Source organism: Lissotriton vulgaris, chromosome 9, assembly GCF_964263255.1.
Source record: "Lissotriton vulgaris chromosome 9, aLisVul1.2, whole genome shotgun sequence".
Taxonomy (NCBI): domain Eukaryota; kingdom Metazoa; phylum Chordata; class Amphibia; order Caudata; family Salamandridae; genus Lissotriton; species Lissotriton vulgaris.
The window spans coordinates 1,093,369,783-1,093,380,872 of NC_141697.1; positions in this window are offsets into that span (position 1 = coordinate 1,093,369,783).

An 11,090-nucleotide genomic window follows, 5' to 3' on the forward strand; every position below is an offset into this window, starting at 1 on the left:
CTATGCACCACTCACTACCCCTGGGCATAAAGGTTGAAAGCTAGGCAAAATGGTTGCAGACCTAAGAACACTGCCTGCATTCAAAATGGCCCCCTCCCTCCCAGCACATGGCCAGGGCCTGTAGCAGCACTCAAAATGGCCCCCACCCACATGGCCTGTCCCCATGAACACCCAAAAAAATCGAAAAACACAGAAAAATCAGCACAATCCCATGCCATCCAGGCCCTCCATGATGTTTAAATTCAAGACACCCCACAGAAAGACTAGGCACATGCACCACTCAGTACCCCTGGTGAAAAGGCCACAACAACAGCCCAAAAAAACGAATATCACAGAAAAATCAGCACAATCCCAAGCCCTCCATGATGTTTAAATTCAAGACACCCCACAGAAAGACTAGGCCTATGCACCACTCACTACCCCTGGGCATAAAGGTTGAAAGCTAGGCAAAGTGGTTGCAGACCTAAGAACTCTGCCTGCATTCAAAATGCCCCCCTCCCTCCCAGCACATGGCCAGGGCCTGTAGCAGCACTCAAAATGGCCCCCACCCACATGGCCTGTCCCCATGAACACCCCAAAAAATCGAAAAACACAGAAAAATCAGCGCAATCCCATGCCATCCAGTCCCTCCATGATGTTTAAATTCAAGACACCCCACAGAAAGACTAGGCACATGCACCACTCAGTACCCTGGTGAAAAGGCCACAACAACAGCCCAAAAAAACGAAAATCACAGAAAAATCAGCACAATCCCAAGCCCTCCATGATGTTTAAATTCTAGACACCCCACAGAAAGACTAGGCCTATGCACCACTCACTACCCCTGGGCATAAAGGTTGAAAGCTAGGCAAAATGGTTGCAGACCTAAGAACACTGCCTGCATTCAAAATGGCCCCCTCCCTCCCAGCACATGGCCAGGGCCTGTAGCAGCACTCAACATGGCCCCCACCCACATGGCCTGTCTCCATGAACACCCCAAAAAATCCAAAAACACAGAAAAATCAGCACAATCCCATGCCATCCAGGCCCTCCATGATGTTTAAATTCAAGACACCCCACAGAAAGACTAGGCACATGCACCACTCAGTACCCCTGGTGAAAAGGCCACAACAACAGCCCAAAAAAACGAATATCACAGAAAAATCAGCACAATCCCAAGTCATCCAGGCCCTCCATTATGTTTTTATTAAAGAGACCCCACAGAAAGACTCAGTCCACCCACCACTGAGTACCCCTGGGCAAAAGGCCCCAACAACAGCCCAAAAATCGAAAATTACAAAATTGTAGTTGCAGCAACTGTAATGCCCCAAAGAAACTTACTTTTGAAATTTCTAATCCAAAAGTGATCCAAAGAAAGTCAAAAAGGCCTCAAATCCAAATATCCAACAGCATCCACAAAAAGTAATCCTTCCAGGTGAAGAATCCTAAAGAAAGTGACCAGCACATGAAGAAAGCACTGGGAGGAGCCTGCTGGACAGGAACAGGAAGTTAGAGACTGTGGGGCACTTCCTTCCTCCCACCCCCCCCCCAAAAATTGACTCCTTGCAAAAAAAAGTGCAGGCAAATGTCAACTTGAGGAGTTATTCTGATAAAAATCATCATTTTCAGAATGTTTATGCTGCTTGCTGGTGGATTTCTTGTGCAGAATTGCAAATTTTGTATTTTCGCGAGTGCGAGATTGTTGCTGCCCGCCGCATGTACGGGTTTGCGATTGCGAACTCCCGCGATACGTGATCACGGCGTACTCGCGTTGACAAACTCTCGCTGTGCAAGGTGGCGAGCGCGATGAGGTAATCGCGGTCGGCAAACTCCCGCGGGATCTCGCAGCAAGATCCAAAATGGCGCAGCACTCTCAAAATATCGAGAAAAACAACTCGACAAACGTTGAATGATGGTAAGTGAACGCTGCGCGCCGCAAAATTGTATCACCAAGAAAAAAAAATCCGCTGCGTGCGAATTTGCGGATTTTCGGTAAATTCGCAAGCGTTCGCGGATTGCGAATTTACTGAAAATCCGCAAAATCCGCGAGCGGAACGGATTTTCTGCCCACGCTTAGATATTACCAACTACCTGTTGGATGGTCTGGAGTATGCTGTGTGTCCTTTCTGTTGCCCCCAGTGTTTCTGGTGCCTGCATCGTATCACTAGGATTTCAACCTGTACAATGATATTTCTAAGAACAGATATAAGAGGACAACAAGCACTGATGAGGTGGACCAGACTGACACAACCTTGCAGCAATACGTTGATTTCAATTTGGGCTTGTTTTTCTTTGTGGGTGCTGCATTAAACAGTAGAAAGATAAGACAATTGTCTTGTGTTGTGGAAGCTGTTACCAATCAGACAGCTATGGCACCTGGGAACATTACAGAAGAGCTGCAAATTGCGAAGATTGTAGCACTCCAGAATCGTATGGTTTTAGAAGTAGTTTTGGCTGATCGAGGTGGTGCATGTCGCATCATCGGTAGTAGTTGCTGCGTCTACATTCCTGATCACTCACCTTCAGTGTTTGATGCAATCTCTAAACTGCATAAGATTGCTGCTGAAATTCACCCAGATACTGGCACCTGGACTTTCGCCAGCTGGTTTTGGACATTGATTGTCACCTGGGGCTGGAAGCTATTGACCATCCTTTGTGTAATACTAGTGATACTATTTACATGTTGTGTATGTATACAATGTGGTCCAATGCTTTGCTCCATCTGCATCACTGCCTGTACACCTGCTAAGCGAAATGTTGCAGAAATAAAAGCCCAACACATACTGAATAAACAGATTACCAAAATGATGCAAATAAGCATACAAAATGTGAATCCAGATTACTCTAAATAAACAAATGTCTTCAGATAATGCTACAAGGGTTGTCTGTTGTAATTTGGCAGCGATTGGGGTTAGCATTTAGCTGAAGCCCCCTTGTTTTCGGCAGCCATCTTGTCTGCCATGTCCTCACCATGTGCTCTGTCCTTCCTTACTGTTGTTTACTCATGTACTCTGCTTATGAACAGACTATATTTAGACTCTGGTACTCTGCACTTGCGCAGAAGACACAGTAACTGCTCATATATGTCTTAGTCTGTAACTTTCAGGGTATTTTTACCGCAATTAGCAAACTGCTAAGCTCCGCCCTTGTGTTGACTGTGCATTTCTCTATGACCTTTTATGTATGTAAACCTTCTCTTCTGTGCTTGTACCGCCTTCTTCTGAGCCCCTGTGTGGGTATAAACGGACCATGTTCCTTCTGTTCAGTGTACTACTTCATACACTACCGAAGGGTGTTGTGTGAATGTAGTTCCACCTCATGAGGTTAATAAATACTTTGTTTTATGTTCCAGTTTCTGTGCCAACTTCTATTCTATTGGTCTGAGGACTTGTACAGAGAAGGGCGAACCCTAGCCCTGGTAAGCCTAGCTAAGGCTCACCATGACACTGGCCTCAACATGCAAGCCAGCAACACGGGCAACAGGTGCTAGTAAGGACCGTACTAACACCGAGTGCATGGGGGAAAAGGTATTATTTACCCATTACACAAGCTCGATGGAGGCTATTATCAAATCAATTTTAGACCCTTGGTAGGGGTATTAAATAGCATTGATGTTTTGCTAAAAGCATGAATCAGTTCCAGTATCTCAAAGGTCAACACAGGCCCAGAGACTTTAAAAATACTGTCTCGAATACAAACTTGGACTTTTTTCAGGCTATTCCACTCTCTCAGACACTGGGCCCTGGGGTCGGTGTGGCAACTAATGCAGAGAGTACAAGATATTTATCAAAACAACCTGATGAAGTACGGCCGGGACCCTCATTAGCAGACATGGAACGAAACATGGAACGAAGCGACAATAATCCCACTGGCAGGAATCACATCACCCTCTCAGCTGGTGTAAATAACAGTCCAAGAACACTCCACCTACCTCCAGAAGCTACTCTTTATGTCGTCGTTCTTGAAAATGTCCCACCTCTGTCTCACAATAAGACAGAAGATTGGAAACAGCTTAAAAACAAAACGGTGTACTGGTTGGCGAAGACTTTGGATTGGCCAGGCTGCGATGTTCTAAATGGCAAAATTAACAATGTAGAAGGAGTGTCATGGGTGGGCTCTCAGGCTAAAACAGAAATGGGTGACTGGATTGTTGTAAATTTCAGAGATAAAAATGTTGTGCATTGGCTCACGGATAAACTCTCTTGGAGCAATAACATGGGGGGAACTATTGGAGCTGTACCACTTGGTTATTTCTATAGGCCATTGACAAATGTGGGCATTATATTTCCCCCATTCAAGATTCCAACTTCTAATACCTTTTCTCCTCTAGAATAAGTGGATTGACTAATGATCAGTTGCTTAGAGAGCCTGGTGATCAAGATTTAAATGTAATCCCCTTGCAAGCCTTAACCGACATGGAAAGAGATAGTTGTCTTGCATGCTCAAGCAGCCCCCTGTCTTTCCCTAATATTAATATCTCAAATAATCTGTATCATCCCAATCAGGAATGTTTACTGAACCTGACCCACTATTCAGGGTCCATTTCCCTTAGTCCATTTAATGATGGAATATTAGATGTTGTGCCAGTATGTCCTGTTGTTGAGCCAGTTGATACTGCGAACCCCACCATAATAACAAACATGATGACAGTAGAAGGTTGTGTTATAGATACTGGCTGTGTAGAGAATAAAGATACTCCACATATCAGTACATCTACATATGGTAATCTCTTCGGGAATGTAGTGGGTTTGTCAAAAAAATTAGGCATTCATGACTGGGTTTGTCACTAAATTTTGCATAATTTGTCTTCAGGAAACGTGGATGCGGGAATCAGCTTATATAAATGGTTTTTACTCTGTTCACACATCGGCTAGACCATCTGTAGGTGAACATGATAAAGGTTGCCTGCTAACTCTGATTTCTACAACATTAAATGACAGAGTTAGGAAACTACAGCTGGATTCCCCACATTTCCAGATTATAATCATTATATTGAAGAGAAACCTAACCCTTGTGGTTATTAACTTTTATCATAACAATTTTAACAGTGCAAATAATACTATTACCCAGGAATTCGAAATTGCACTTACGAAACACATTGAAGAGTTAAAAATGGACAATGTAATACTTTCGGGGGTGATTTTACTTGTAAATTGTGATTATTGTCTAAACGTGAGGCTTGCCATCATCAAATAGGGGATATGGTGGGCGGTTATCACTTTGAGCACACTCCTTGTGAAAACATTTAGAATTTTTTATTGTCAAAATGTTCACTTTTCTTAACCTTAGACCTTATTGAGCTTTTAAACTGTGATGTGGTAACCTATGTTGGAAGAGGTCGGGGAACGTTGATTGATTTAATTTTTTTGTCTGATCATTGTAAGTCTGAAACTATGGTTTTTAACATATCTAAAAATCATTTTAGTGACCACTACCCTTTAACACCACAATTATTGACCCCACTATATCCTCCCACGACACCAGTCAAGGTAGTCTCCTTATCTTACCCTAAAAATAAGGGGTTAAATCGGAAGTGGTTAACTGTCAAACCTGATACAATTCTGGAGAGATTATAAAGAGTAATCTTGCGCAAGTACTGGACTGTCTGGATGAAAATGTAAGTGTCACATCCATGATCAGATCGTATAATGCAATAATTGAGACAACAAAGGCACTCTTAACTAAAAATCAGTCAAATAGCTTACAGAAAAACAAAAGGTGGTTTGATAGGGAATGCTCCCAACTACACAGTAAACTAATCAAGATTTTAAAAATCAAACCACGAGACAGGGTGAGAGTGAGACAGGCCCGCACAGATTATTAATGCGTACTGGAGAAACGTAAGAAGGAAATCAGGCAAGAGGCATGGGGCAAATTATATGTTGCATCTCAGAGCTAAGATTCCAAACTTTTTTTGAAAACTGTTAATGATGAGTGACACAACAAATGGCAACAATTGATGTAACAATCATGCCAGAATTGTGGGTAAAACACTTTTCCGGCCTTTATAGTAACAGCATTGAGAAATATTGTGGAGCCCACTTCCAACTTGTGGCATGCCCCTTCGAACCCCCAAATCTAGATAAGGTAAATAGGGCGCATCCCCAGACTGTAAAGAATAAGGCTCCTGGGCCGGACGGCGTACCCGCTCACCTATTTTTAGCAAATACCCTGCTGTGGCTCCCGCTACTAACAAATATATTACAATGTTCTGCAGCTCAGGGCCCACCAGAGTCATGGAGATCAGTCACAATAGTTCCCATATTCAAGAAGGGTGATAGATCTGATCCAAAATGCTATTGAACTTTGTCTTTAATCGACAGCACCTGCAAGATTATGGGATGAGTAATACTGGAGAGATTTGAGACTTGGGTTACAGAAAATGGGAAGTTCTCCGCTGTTCAGTATGGCTTCATGAAAGGCCTGGGCACTCTAGAAGAACAGTGTCTTAACCTGCACCTGGTCATCGGTAAATACACCATGGCTAAATCAGGGTACCTATACTTGGGATTTATTGACCTGAAATCCGCCATTGACTGGGTTCAGAGGGGAAACTGTGGAAAAAAATGCTCCTCATGGGCATTAACCTTTCAATCGTCCATTTATTAGCTGTAATGCACCAAGGTGTCACAGGGAGAGTAAGCTAAGGACAACTGGAGAGCTTCCTGGATCCATAAAGATGGACTGTGGGGTCCGACAGGGATGCGTACTCGCCCCCTTCAAATGCTGCTTATATTTAGGTGACCTAGAAAGCCATATCAGAATTGGAAATGTCAATGCCCCCACATTAGGCCACTGGACTTTACCAGCCTTGGTATATGTAGATGATTGTGTCCTAATGTCAAGAACTGGGGTGGGTTTACAAAGGCTGTTAACCAGTTTTAATGAATTTATGAGTGATCTTCGGCTAAAAACAAATGTTGCCAAGTCACATGTCTTGGTAGCAGGAAAGGCTCCCTCTAGGATCAAAACCTTCTACAGAAAGAATGAAATATTAGGCCAGGTGCCAACCTTTTCTTATTTGGGTTATCCTTTTTAATGAAAAAAATTCATGGTCTCACCTAGTCAATGCCAGGATTGGGGGCTTTAATAAAAATATGGAGGCCATTTTTAGGTTTACAAAAAAGATAAGCTCTCGCCCCATAAAAGTAATTGTTGATATTTATAAGGCACGAACATGCGCTGTTACATTATATGGCGCTGGAGTTTGGGGCTGCTCAAACACATCGGGCCTCCAAAGTGCAGAGAACTTAACACTAAAACGTGGGTTGACATTACCCAAAAGCACCCCTGCCACTATGTGTCATAATGAACTAGGCATCACTCCACTATCCTTTCGTATACAATTAGCACCGTTGATGCTTTGGCCCAGCATTTAGGTAAAAGAAGAACCAGCCCTGAATCGCGAGATAATTTTAGATTGTTTGAAATTGGACCATGCTAAAAAAATCCCATGGCTCTCTAAACTGCAAGATTAATTGGAGAAGCTGGGATTGCAGGATTGTTTTAGACGTCCAGGAAATATATCAGTAATTCCTAGGGTTAAGCTCAAAAGTGATTTTCTTTTTCTCTTGAAGCACGAAAGAGATAGCCTAGAGTTGGTAAAAGAAAGGGTTGTAGAGCATTTATTGTTAATTAGCTCCCCACAAATTGAATCCTATCTTTCTTTGCATTTCAACCAAGCAAAGATGTTTTATCTGATCAGGTTCAGGATGGGTATTGTTTACTTATTGGTCTCATACCCACACGATGTATATTGTGACCCCAATTTAGACCCGTACCCATGTAACTCAACTTCAGCACAAAGCACTCTGCACTTTATGTTTTTTGTAAATTGTATCTTAATCCTAGACGTATCTTTTCAAAACCACTATTAAGATTTTTAAATATTAGAAAGTGTCAACCTGCATGATGTCATTTACTTCTTTTAAACAATCCTGATTGTTTGTTTGGCAAAAGACTTTGGCAAAAGACCTGGCTACCTGGTTCCTGACGGTCGCGCTGCCCACACCAACCGAGACAGCTCGCCTCCCGCCTCCCGCCGCCTCACATCCAGGACATCTCTGCAAGGCCGCCGAGCGGAGGGGGGAGACTACATATCCCAGCAGCCTTAGCGGCCGGAAGCCGCACCGGGGATCAGCGTGCCAACCGGCGCTTAAAGTACGGCACCATCTCCAGTGGAGCGGGGAATCCTGATTGTTTATTTGGCAAAAGACTTTGGCAAAAGACTTGGCTACCTGGTTCCTGACGGTCGCGCTGCCCACACCAACCGAGACAGCTCGCCTCCCGCCTCCCGCCGCCTCACATCCAGGACATCTCTGCGAGGCCGCCGAGCGGAGGGGGGAGACTACATATCCCAGCAGCCTTAGCGGCCGGAAGCCGCACCGGGGATCAGCGCGCCAAGTAGGGGTGGGCGGAAAATCCGTTCCGCTCGCGGATTTTGCGGATTTTCAGGAAATCCGCAATCCGCGAGATTTGCGAATCTCCCGCAAAATCCGCAAATCCGCGAGCAGCGGATTTTGCTCGCACTGCTCGCACTGTTCGCGTGAGTTCGCGTGAGTTCGCGCCCCGCAAATAAGTGCAAAATTGCAGAAATACGATCTTAGCAAAACTGAAAGTAACTACTTACCAGGTTCAAAAGTTCAGGCTCATCATTAGTAGCCATTTCCTGTAGTGCTTCCTGAGGGGCCCCTCCAGAGTTCAGTTGCCAGTTGAAACTATTATGTGACCCTGCTCTGAACCTCAGAATAGTTACACATATGCCACAAAGGTCCTGAATTACAGCTAAGGGAGACAAGCAGGAGCCAGGCTGGAAGTTAAAATCCATTAATCAGCCCCTAATTCATTATTGTCAGTTGGGGCAGGGCAGGTGTTGTAACTAATTTTGCAACAATGAAAGCACTTAGCAAGTGCAAAAGATCACTAATCAGGGCGCACTAAGGAAGCAGGTGCCAGCTAAAAAAATATTCTGTGACACATTAATCAGCCCCAAATTAATTCAGGTCACTTGAGGCAGGGAAGGTGTGCTTTGCTTTGCCGAAAATAATGTACACTGGACAACCAGAGGGTGTGGTGATGAAACAGAGGGTGGCATGGGTGGGCCAGAGGGTGGCATGAGTAGTCAGAGAGTGGCAGTGGTGACAGAGAGTGGCAGTGATGAAGAAGAGTGTCCCAAACAGGCTGGACACGTAGAAACAACAAGTTCGCGAAACTTGCGACCCGACAGGTAAGTTCGCAATTTGCGAAAGTGTACAAAACCCTCGCGAACTGGCAGAAACACGGGCGAACACAAAAAAAAAAAAATCCGCAAATTCGCGGGAATTCGCGGATTTTGCGGATTGCGAATCCGCAAATCCGCAAAATTCGCGAACGCGAGATCCGCAAAATTCGCTCATTTGTAAGAAGATAGCAGCGAGGAAGATACCCCCACCACACATGGGTTCAAATAACAGCGGACACTACATAGATCTACCCCCGGTAGCAGCTCATTAGGTTAATATTCTGACCGGGGTCCCAGTGCTGGCGGAAGGTAAAAAAGAAGGCCACACTAATCTCAAAAACAAAGTCATACATTGGCTGTGCACCAATAGACCTTTGCCCCCGAACATCAACGGGGATATACTATCTGTCAGGAGATGTGGCTGGGTGGGTCCTAAAGATATTGAGGGGGATATCATAATAGTCAACTTCGGGCCCCTAGAGTTGTCACCCATATTTCAGATTGGTTTTCGGAGAGAGGTGAAGGCGTCATATCAGCCCGTGACTTGAGCTACTTCTATCCTAAAGCTTTATTGACCCAGTCAACTTCCATCCTAACACAAGAAGTCCACAACATTCCACATGGCTCTAACTGTAATCCCCGACCCCTAAACTCTAGACCTGTCATTCCTAGGATACCCTCACTATTTCCTTCATTCCGAAGAGATAGGCCCCCATTTCCCAACTTTAGTCATCATCAACATCCGAATTACAATTCGCGATGGAGTATTCCTATTGGTAACCCATTTGAGCCACTGTCAGGTCTGGACAATCTAGATTGACAGCTGATGGATACCCAGCCGAGTCAGGTATTAGAATCATCACCTTATATTTCCGATCATCAAGCTGGTCATGGGTCCCAATTAACACTTGTTAGATCTTTCACCAACATTGTATCCGGGGAATTCTTCCTCGAAGGGATGTCCCACTGTCCGCTAGAGAAGGATCCAGCTAAACTTCTAGTGGACGCTAGGACACAGTCTGAACTTCCTCCCATCATATTCTCTCCCCCGGTACACCTGAGGTAGATGGAGATATCCCCATTCATACCATCCACAAATTGACAATCTCCTCCCACTTATTTTTATCCTGGAATGTGGCAGGCCTGGTAAACAAACTTGGTCAACAGTCATGGCGGGACCTAGTTGATAATTACCCTATACTCTGTTTTCAGGAAACTTGGGCTTTAGATCCTGCCCACCTATTGGGGTTCCAGACCTTCCACTCACCAGCCTCGCAAAACCCTCAGGGTAGAAACAGTGGAGGTTTGTGTATGTACGTCAGCATTGTCAGCGGGCTTACAATTTTAAAACATTTGCCCACCGAACATTAGCAGATTCTAGTGCTTAGATGGGGCAAATTTATTAACATGATCTTAATTAATTTTTATAATAATGTGCCTATTGGTAATTTGGAAAGAGTCATAAACAAACTGATTTACAGTGTCACTACCTTAAAGGAATGGTTAGGTGGGGAGATCTTCCTGGCTTGGGTGGGTGATTTTAACTGTAATGTCTGTCAGAATGGCCCGAAGGGCATATGCGGCCTCGGGATCACACATGACGACAACTCGAGCCATTTCACCCACACTAGACCGGGAGATATATCGAACAACTTGTTGTTTTATTTTAACCTGTCCTTCATTAACGAGTTTTGCTCACCACCCAAACAGTTTCAGCAAACCTATCACGGGAGGGGGTATAATTCAATAATAGACTTTACCAATCCTCTCCAGAACACATGCCCACTTAGTAACATCATGGGAAACTTTGGATGATATTTATGGTGATAATTAACCAATCTCTTTCTCGATACTAAAGTCCGAGCAAGAGCAGCCCCGGAAGGACAACAGT